The 10,890-nt window shown below is 41.4% G+C and overlaps 1 long non-coding RNA gene across 1 annotated transcript; it reads left to right on the top strand.

Moving 5' to 3' along the window:
* Nucleotides 1-1,079: 1,079 nt before the first annotated feature.
* Nucleotides 1,080-10,180, top strand: LOC138740506 (uncharacterized). Its single transcript, XR_011342969.1, has 4 exons — nucleotides 1,080-1,141; nucleotides 4,897-4,965; nucleotides 9,320-9,433; nucleotides 10,100-10,180. It is a non-coding gene; the product is annotated as an uncharacterized lncRNA (long non-coding RNA).
* The last annotated feature ends 710 nt before the right edge of the window (nucleotides 10,181-10,890 follow it).

Below are 10,890 nucleotides of genomic sequence, written 5' to 3'. Positions count from 1 at the left end.
GGAAGGGGTCCATGATAATTTTGCGTGCCCTCTTCAGACAGCAATCCTGGTAGATCATGTCGATGGAGGGAGGGAGACTCCAGTGATCCTCTCTGCCACTCTTATGGTCCTTTGGATTGACCTCTGATCTATTTCTCTGCAGCAACTGCACCACACTTTAAAGAGGCTGGCCAGGATGCTCTCGATGTTACTCCTGTAAAAATTTGAAATAATTGTGACAGATAGCCTTCAGTCTTCTCAGGGAGTGCAGTCGCCATTGTGCCTCCTTGACAAGTGAGAAGTTGTGTGTCCATGATAGGCCACTATCTAAGTGAACTCCAAGGAATGTAAGGCTCTCTAATCTCTCCATTACAGAGTTATTGATGTTAATGATGGTCATTCCTGGCCCTCCTGAAGTCCACTATCCTCTCCTTCATCTCATCCACATTGAGAATCAGATTGTTACTGTTGCACAATATCACAAGATTTTCCACTTTTCTCTGTAGTGTGACTAACCATGTTGCTGATGAGGCCAATGAATGTAAACTTGATGACTATTAGCTGGGATAAATGGTGAGATCTGACTTTTTATCTGAAAACCCAAGAAAGGGAGGATCAGTGGTTCATGAGGCCCAAGATGTTGTCTCAGGGTCCCAGTGTTATGCATGACCAGAAGGCATTGAACTAATAGAAATGTTTTAAGTCATGCAGTGGCGTGTAAGGAAAGTATCTAAATCACAGGTCTAGGTTCAGTTTGTGAAGTCTGCTGAAGAACTGAGGTTGGGTTTGGGGTCAAGTGGCCCATAGAGACAGGTTGGGACAATGGGAAAAAAAGAATGCTGAAAGTCAAGTTGAGTTATTGGTAGGAGGGAGAGGCATCATAAGAACATAACAAACAAGAGTATGTCATCTGGCCCATCAAATCTGCTGGCTGATCTGGCTGTGGACTCAACTCCACTTATCTACCTTTGTCACAGAAACTTTAATTCCCCTTCTGCACAAAAAATAGTGATTGGTTGTTGGTGTGATTGATGATTGTTTTCTCATCAGTAGCTAGTGGCAAGGACTAATTATGAATCATGGGTCAGGGAGATGATTTAGCTTGAAATCATTTGGGATGACAGCAAAGGTCTGGATTATGGAAGGGACAAGGGAGTGAATGGTGAGCAAAGGGAGGACCAGAAAGTGGGAGAGGTGGGATCATGGGTAAGGCTGGAGCTTGGTCAAGAAGATTAAGCTCAAGATCAAGCAAGGTTTGGGTTGTGACTTTGACTGAGGTCCAAGGGAAAACCTTCATAATTGACAAGTATAAGAGTTAAAGAGGACCTACAGGAAATTGTGAGGGTGAATGTTAGGGCTAGGGTGTGGTGGAACCAGACCCCACCATCAGGAACCTCTGTCAGATCTCACATTATTAAAATGGCCTCATGACTGTAAAGTAGTCTTGCTTTTGCTTCAGTTGTCTGGGCTTATCAAATGGACTAATCAAATTCATAACCTTTGAACACTCATGTCAGGAATGGTGGAGAAGCTGTACTCGCTCATGGTGGAGAAGTTGTACTCCACTCTCTGTAACTGGATCTTAGACTTCCTGACAGAAAGACCACAGTCTGTTTGGGTCGGTAGGAGGATATTCAGCAGCTGAAGGCTGTGTGCTCAGCCTGCTCCTGATCATGCTACTGTCCCAAGACCATAAGCGTGGCAGCGAGGATCACCGGAGTCTCCCTCCCTCACCATTGATGTGATCTACTGGGATCATTATCTGAAGAGGGTGTGGAAAATCATTGAGGACCCCTTCCACCCTGCACAGAGCATCCTTCAGCTGCTCCTGTCAGGGAAGAGATACAGGAGTATCAGAGCCAGCACCACCAGGCTGAGGAACAACTTCTTCCCACAGGCAGTGAGAACACTGAATGACCAAAGGAACTGCTCACACTGACCATCCAAGACTCTTATTTGTATAAACCAATATTTATTTTCTTGGATATAATTCTTCTTAGGATGACAATGGTTCTTTTTAGTCAGATTGTGAGGTTTGATATGTGATACCCCACTTCTCAGAAAGGAACAGCATGTAGGTGAAAGGATTTTAGGTGAGTAGGGGTTGCACAGGTCGAAACCCACCCTCTCAACATCCCCTCCTGAGTCCTGCAGAATGGTGAGGTCCAAGACGGCTTGAGGAAGTTCTGTTGCAGTGATATCATGTATGTACTTTGAAAATAAATCTGAACTTTGAAATCTTTTTGTACTTTAAAAATCAGGTGACGACATTATAACAGCAAAAGCACTGTGTAGGGTGAATTATTTAAGAGGTCAAATGAGTGAAGGCACATGGATATGTTTAATTAGAGTCAAATATTCCACTTCTACTTTATTTGGCCCTGGCCCAAAGCCATCAGGCATCCATTGAGGAGAACAGGCTGTGTAGGGGCAATTAAGTGGACTTTAATTTAGTTGATCCTAAATAATTGTTCTTCTCAGAAAGAATACTGAATCTCTGGAATTTTTTATGCTGGGGGATTTGGAGGCTGGACAATTTAAAGATGACATAGGTGAATTCTTGAAGAATCCAGAGTTATGGAAAACTGACACCCAATAAAGGGTGAGGGGCTGGGACAGATCAGCAATGATTATATTGAAAGGGGAATGTGGTTTTGAGTGGGTTACTGCTCTATTTTCTTCAGTTGCTTATTGCGTTTAATTCGCAAAGCATTTAATGTCACCTGCCTCCACAATGGGGCAGTGGATGGTTTTGAATGATACAGCAAGCAGTATTCTCCCCACCTATTTATGTGTTATCTTGATACAGCAGGTAAAACTTGAATTGGAGATTCAGGTTGCATCTCTGGTGTTTATGCATACAATTGAGGCTGAGAGTTCAATGCTGAGAGGGAGATATTGAAGCTCCTGTCTTTTAAATTATCTATTTACGCACTTCCCCATCTGCAAGATACTTTTTTAATGCATTTCAAAGAAGTTCACAAGGTGAAACTCTATCAATCAACAATCAAAAAATTATTTCCTGGACCTTGTCTTATCTACTGGTTTTAGGAGTTTGTTTTCCTTCAAGGCTGCCGTGACTGAACTTTAAAATACACTGGATAAATGGTAAGAATCTGCGGATGCTGTTTGAGATTCAGAGTGTTGTCTCCACTTATTTTGGACCCACTTTTCAAGATTTGCTTCCTGTCACAATAACTCCATAACAGTTGCAATATCCCTGGCTCTCCACTCAGCTCTAGATCACCTAGAAAACTGCAACTTCTTCATAAACCTGCTCTTCATTGTCTCCAGTTCATTCTTTGATATCATCATTCCCTCAGTGCTGATCAACAAACTCCAAACCCTGGGCCTCAACTCTTCACCATGCTCTTCAACTGGATCCTTGACTTGCTCATCAGAAGATCACAGTCAGGACAAATTGGAAACAACGTCTCCTCCTCATTGATGATCAACATAGGTGCACCACAAGGATGCATGTTTAGCCCATTGTCTACTCCTCCCCATAAGACTCCCTAATAAAGGCTGAGATGCCCTAGTCTCCATCTTTCATACCAGCCTTGGAACTGGGCCAGCAGCATGTGAAAACATGCCTGTGTTTTAGGTTATTAAAGCCTTTAATTACTCACTTCATGTCTGCTTGTGGTTATTAATCGGGCTACAATAATGCCGCGTCGAAGGGAAGTAAAGTGTGACCAATAATTTGGGTCTGATTCCTTCGTTAATATATGAGCAAAAAAAACAAACAGGTGCCTTAATAAGAGGTCAAAAGCGGATATGGGTGGGATGGCAGAAGCGGAAAAAGCTACGTGGCAGGGGGAGAGGATAACTCTCTGACTGGAGAGGGAAGGGGTGGGGAGCTGGAGCAAAGGAGACAGAGGGAGAGGGAAGGAGAGAGAGAGGGAGAGAGAGAGAGAGAGACAAGAGAGGGGCATAAGAGAGACAAGAAGTTGAGCTATGCCCCCGCTCAGCTTTCTTTCTATTCTGCCCTCCCACCCAAATTTCCTTTGCCCTGTGCTCCTCTCCCTGACACTTCTTCCCTCCTCTCCTCTCCTCCCCACATTTTTATTCAGGTGCCCTGCAGCATCTTCCACATTGGAGAGACTGGTCGCAGATTGGAGATCGCTTCGCTGAGCACCTCCTCTCTGTCCACAACAACAGAGACCTCCCAATAGCTAACCATTTAAATTCTGATTCATACTCCAAGACTCACATGTCTGTCCATGCCCTTAGGTACTGTCCCACCCTGACCACCCGCAGACTGGAGGAGCAACACACTTCTGTCTGGGCACCCTCCAGCCAGATGGCATTAACATTGACCTCTGCTTTCTGCAAACCTGCTCTCCTTTTCTTTCCCCTCCCCTTTCCAGTCTTTCCAGTTCTCCCTTACCTTCCCCCTTACCCACCCAGCCATCCCTCCTCCCCTCATTGCTGCTCTCCCCTCCTTTCTCTACCTTTCATCTCCTGCCTTTGCCACTCTCTCTCTCCCCTTCTGCCAGGGATTCAAGCCACAGGAGGATGTGACCAAGGTTAGTTCTAATGGATTCCCTGACCACCTCTGAGGTAGGGCAGGGACCTAGTTGATTTCGGACATGCTTAAATGTGTCAGACTCTTTCAAATTGTCCTGTGAATGGGGCACTAACCAGACAAATTGCCTGGCCAACCCCATTTTACAGGACTGTTTAAAAATGCCTTGTGTGTATGGCTGGACTACTTTCTTGCTGACTAGCCCTGTGACTACTCCCCTTGGAATTCACTAATAAAGGCAGTTACGCCCAAGTCTGTCCTCCACTACGAACCCTAGAAATGGGACAGCCACATGAGTGTTATGGGAATAAAAGCCTGTCGTCTGACAATTTCCAGTCTTTTGAAGTCTCTGATGGTGTATCAGACCTGATTACAATTTTTTTTTTCAGAAGGGATAAAACAGAAGAGGAACATTGCGTGAACTGAGGTTTCCCCTGAAGAAGGACCAGGAGCTGAATGTCAGTCACTCTTTCCGCACAATTAGTGAATTCTTGATGAGCCTTTGGCTTATTCTAACATACCATTGTCATTACTACACATTGCCCAGCACTGGAAACTTTGGATAGGTTTAAATAGGATCTCCATTCTAACTTGGAGAGCCCTTTTCCACATCCTTCTGACTGGAGGGTAAAGTTAATCTTGTCGCATATTTTTTTGTTTAATTGAAAGGGTTTTGACACTTGTATTAATATCTGAACCAGTGGCAACAATAGTGCTGTTATTTGTACAGTTTATTTGTAATTTATTCAAACTGGAAAAGCAGCTTAAAATGTGTGTATAACATGGTATGCTTCAGTAAAATAATTAATGCCTTGATCACATTTATTTTCTGTCAATGTAACTTCATTCTAAAATGTGCCATAGCCTTTTCTTATCCTTTTGATTGTTTATAACTCTGGGATTAATGAAGTGCACAAAATACCCTTATTATCTTGCTTGTAGCACTGGAACATGCCGTCGCTGTAGTTCCTAAGGGAACAAGATAATGAGGGGTTTACTCCAGTTTCATAGGTCTTAATTGGTGAGGGCAGCACATGATATGAAAATGTCATTTTTATTATTAGCTATGAGCGTCCCTCCAAAATATGTACAACCTTTGACAGATATTTTCATCCTGCCTTGATAATGTTGGCTGTCGGACTTATCTAATTTGTCATAACAAGGGCAAAGTTTCAACTGTCTACCAGCTGTTGGGAATATTTATTGGAAGCCGTATCACCTAAAGCCAGGAACAGATGAGTTATCTTTTGTCAGCTGTATTTGGCCAACAGTTAAACATAATTTACTATAGAGGTGGAGCACAATGACTGTGATAATTAATGTGATCCACTCTTGCATGGGAATCCCTAATCACAAGTCAACATATCTATTTTCTGTGTTGTAATTGTGATTGGGGTTTGGGGTGTTATACTGAGAGAGGTATTAATCTCAAATGGATGTCATTGTAATGGAAGAATCAAAGCTTTGGAGGTCTGAAAGGAGGAAGGGCAACAAAACTGCAATAAATCATCGCTGAATAGAGTCTCGGGGAGATTTTTTTACTTGTTGCAGATATTTCTATCATGGTTGCATTACTCTCAGAAGGCAGGCACTAAGGTTATTAAAAAAAAAAGGCAGGGTCCTCAGTTCAACCTTTCATTGATTTACTCTTGATTATGATACAAGTGTGAGTCAACACCTCTACTAACTGCACCACTGAAACTCCATAATCTGCAGGAGTGACTTGGCAGCAATGACACATGGCTCATCTTCATCAATCTTCACAAATTACGGTGGAGGTAAAGATGTTTTGGGCCTCTGCCACATTCGTGAAATCAGGAAGCTCAGCTTTGTGTTTAGAGATAACAGTTCCTTGGAGAATTTTGGCCTCTGCATTGCATTTTTACAAGACAACATGGAGTTATTGCCACTGAGCATCCTTTGGAGGACCAACCTTTAACCATTCTTCTGCTCCTCTAGTCTATACTTTTCTCCTTCAGTCTCTTTGTTTTTGAATTTTTTAAAATTCTTAACAGAACAGCATGTTAACATGACCTTCTGGTCTGCAGCCCATGTCACTGAAATACACCAATTAACCTACAAACACCATAGGTTTATTTTTGGAGGGTGGGTGTGTAAGCACTGCTGTGTGAAAAATTTTGATGCCAAGTCCACGAAATGTACAACAGGCTTTAATCAACTTAAACTTGTACACACCAGGTTTTAAGTACGCACCTGGCTCCACGTGTTTGACTGCTTCCAAAGGGGCTGGCTCGAAACTTTATGTGGGATAGTGATTGACAGCAGGCAGGTGGGGCCAGCCTCCCAGGTTGCCTGCCTGCAGGTACAGTGGTTGCCCCCTGCAGTAGACTGGTGGGAGCATGGCTGTGTTGCATCACCACAGGGTGGAAACCAAAGCACCCAGAAAAAATCCATGCAGGTCACAGGGATAACATACCAACTCCTTGAAGACTGATCCGGATTCGAACTCTGATCACTGGTGCTGTAACCATGCCCCTTCTTCTCATGGTCTTAATTTCACCATCTCTTCCCCGAATTGAATTGCAGGCCTAGTGGAATTAAAGCCAAAGCTGCAATTTTTGGATCATGTATGCTTTATCTCTTTTTTAAAAATGTCAGTGCAAAAGGTCATTGAATCAATGATCTCGCCTTTTAATCAATCAGCATTAAATCTCCCAATTGTAATGTTACAAGTTAGAAAATCCCTCCTACTGGCTAGATGAATCTTCCTGTTCATTGGTTGTATTGTGTAGTCATCCAATTTGGCAAAGCAAACATCAAAGTAATATCACACAAGCACTGCTGTCTCCTCCTGCCTGGTTCTGTCATGCTCAGAGAAACACACTGCTCATTTGACAGGTGGAGTGGCCGAGTGAGTGATTGTCGTTCACTGTTGAAATTATAATCAACGGAGTAGCACCATTGCTTTAAAAACCAAGGCAATGCAATCGAAATAAACAAGTTTTTTTTGATGTATTGTGCATGACAGTTCTTTGAGAGGGCTGTCTAATTTGTTTACACATCCCAACTGTTTACATATAGTCCTGTAAATTGTTTCTCTTCCATCATGTGTCTGAATGCCTTTTAAGATATTTAAAAAATGATTTCACCACTTTTACAGGTTGTGAAAAGTTGTGAAATTAACTCTGCAAGTGCTGGGAAGGAAGTGTAAGTGAGAGTGGGTGGATTTGACGCTTTAAACCAAGTGCCAACGCAAAAGTAAAGAGAGGGGAAATAATAATTGATAAAGAGGGAGAGGAAACAAAAAATAAATGTAACAATAAAATGTGTCATTGCTATACTTTCTATTTTTTTTCCAACTGCATTAAAATGAAATAAGTTTTACTATTCTAATGTAAAAGTTTCAGTGTTGGAAAGATTGTTTGGAATAGTGATGAGATCTTTTAAAAATCCATATTCCTATGTTGGAGCCTCATGCCTTGTGGGAAGATATCATCCAGCACAATCTGTAGGCTTAAGCCAAGGAGACTTTTCGATCACATAAACTGAGGCCTATATCAAACATTTTGCATATAAGAATGAAATGCTGCATTAATGTACAGCCAACATCGTTGAACTAAAACCTTTACTCTTTCTTCTTCCACATAAGGTGCTTAGCCTGTTGAAAGTTTACAGCACTTTCTGTTTTTAGTTAGGAATTCGATCATATGCATTTAAAAAAAAATCATAAAGAATAAAGCCTTTGATAATCTAGTTTAAGAGTTTCCATCTGCTGTTTGAATGTTGGATGTGTGCAGAAAAGCATGTCTATATTTAATTTTAACAATCCTTGCTTGTTGAGCAGCAGAAAGATGAAAGAAAAAAGCGAAACACCATCTTTATGAATTATCAAGCATTTCCAATGTTACCACAGAAGCTATATTGATTTAATTGGCTGTAAAGTTTCAGTGAACTGGGATTCACTGGTAGGGTGTTGTGCTGATGGGTGGCTCTGTCTCCAGGCTCTGCCCCCATCTGCTCACATATAATCCTGGTTTCCCGCCTAAACCCAGAACCCTTCCGAAGACTACTGTGAAACCCTACCTATAGTTATAAGCTAATACAAGCAATTGTTCTCCCTCCAGTCGTGAGAGCTTTTATTTGTGCTACAAAAGTGTCTTGGGATATTATGGAATGATAAAGTGTTTCAATGGACTTTTTTTCTTTTGATTTCAAAGATTTGTTTACAGCAGACATTTGGAACGTTTTTTTTATATTTTAGTTTTTCTTTTTTTAAAAGTAAGAACCACAACAATATAAGAATAGTACCCCCCCCCCCCCCCACTCAATTGCACAGGGGTGACTAACACCACAAGTGGCTGACGATTTCGGAAGAGTTGAACCACACCCCCCAAGCAGAACAAACAGTATCATCATCAATATCAATCAGTTGTTGCGTCTCCCTCTCTCTTTTCTCGATACCCCCTACGGAAACCACCACAGGTTGTTGAAAAGACTGGTCTTGACCCTGCTTATTAACAGGTAGAGAAAAAGCAAAAATAAAAGCCTCATGATCATTATCAAAAAATTGAGACTGATAATTACCAAAAAAAATCTTCAACACTGCAGGATAATGGTAAGCAAACTTATACTCTTTCTTCCACAAAACAGCCTTAGCTGAATTAAATTCTTTATGACATTTAATAGTCTTGACTTAAATCAACATTTAAAAAATACTCTTCTATTCTGGATAATCAAAGAACCCTTATTAGGTTTGGCATTCTGAACTGCAAGTTTTAAAATCATCTCTCGATCTTGGACACCGAATCAAGACAGATTGTGGTGCTTGACCCGGATATGTTTTTCTTCTAGTTGCCCGGTGCTCTCTGTCCAGTTCCAACCCATCTGGAAAGGAATTCGCTCCCAAGACCTCAGGAATCCATTTTTGAAAAAACTGAACCGGATTTGAACCTTCAACATCTTCCGGTAATCCCACAATTTTAACATTATTTTTCCGACTTTGATTCTCCAAAACATTAATCTTCTTCAACAAATCTGTCTTCTGAATTTCCCAACTGGTAAATGAATCTTCCATCTTACCTACTTTTTCTTTATATTGATCCATTTCATCCTTACAGTCAAAAAATGACTTTTCAATTAAAAAAAAATATCTTGAACCTTATCCACAGCTCGCAAACATTTATTCACATCCATTTTAATAGTAGATATTTCTCCCCTTATTTCAGACATTGCACCCTTCATTTCAGAAAATCCCTGATTCATTTGCATTGCCAGATTCCCTATTTGTTTGACTATGTCTTTTAAAACAGGGTTAAAAGATGCAGAGTCTGATTTAAACATAAAGGTCCTTTTAACTTCAGGGCTACCCTCAGTCAGGCTTGCAGCTACCTCCAATAATTGCTCTTCTTCTTCTGCTAATCCCGTGATGACTTCCTCCTCCGTTGATAAGGCAATCGGGGCCTCCGACTGCGTATACGGATACCTTCCAGCCAAGAATCACTAGACTGGTAGAGGTCAGGTCTCCCCGCGGCCTGGCCCCGTTCGAGCAATGTGGGCATGCGCGAAGCATCTTCTTGATCCGGTGAAGTTCACTGACGATTGTTGGCACCATCTTGTGCAATTGTAAACAAGGTTGGCGCCGGCATGGAGTAGGTCTTACCTACAGATGATCGCTGTGGCTGGAATGGAACTGAACTCAACACTGGAGGCTCATTCTGTAAGGTAGGCCAAGTTTCTTCTGTACTTCCCAACTGTTTGATTGTGGTTTTTTCCCCATCTGACCTTTAATTTTCCTCATGGCAGTAAAGTAGGAATATTCACCAATGATTTAAATACTTTTAGAAATTTTTCAAAAAATTGTAAATCAGGTTTTAAGTAGTTCTGCCAGGGGGAGGTGTTTTCCCACATCTTCTTCCTACACCATCATGCCATGCCCACTCCATTTGGAAGTATTTCTAATCACCAATCTGATAGTTTCTGTCCCTCTCCGAATTAAATTCTCAATTTCATTTTCCAAACCAGATAACTTCCTAATATTCCATTTAAATACAAATGAACACTTTATCTGTAAAATTACAACTAATTAGCAGCATCAAGACTATCCCGCAGAGAAACATCTGTGATTGACGAAAGCAGAACAATGTTGAAAAGTTGAATTTAAAACTGAAAAAGTTCAACCTTTTGGTAGCATTTGTGAAGGGTGTTGAGAAAAGAAACTTAAGTTCTTGTTTAAGGTCTATCCCATTTCAGTTCATCCAATCTACTCATTTCCCCAATCCTACCATGCATTTATTTAACCTTCCAAGGATAGGTGAGCATTGAAAGCAAGGCCAGCATTCAGTGTCCAATCTTCATGGTCTCCGAGACTGACGGTGAGTCGTGTTGAGGTTAAAGCAATTCCTTTAAGGTGATAAAAGGAGCAT

Source organism: Narcine bancroftii, chromosome 1, assembly GCF_036971445.1.
Source record: "Narcine bancroftii isolate sNarBan1 chromosome 1, sNarBan1.hap1, whole genome shotgun sequence".
Lineage (NCBI taxonomy): Eukaryota > Metazoa > Chordata > Chondrichthyes > Torpediniformes > Narcinidae > Narcine > Narcine bancroftii.
The sequence above is the reverse complement of the archived record's forward strand: the minus strand, read 5'-3'. Positions and strand labels throughout refer to the sequence as shown.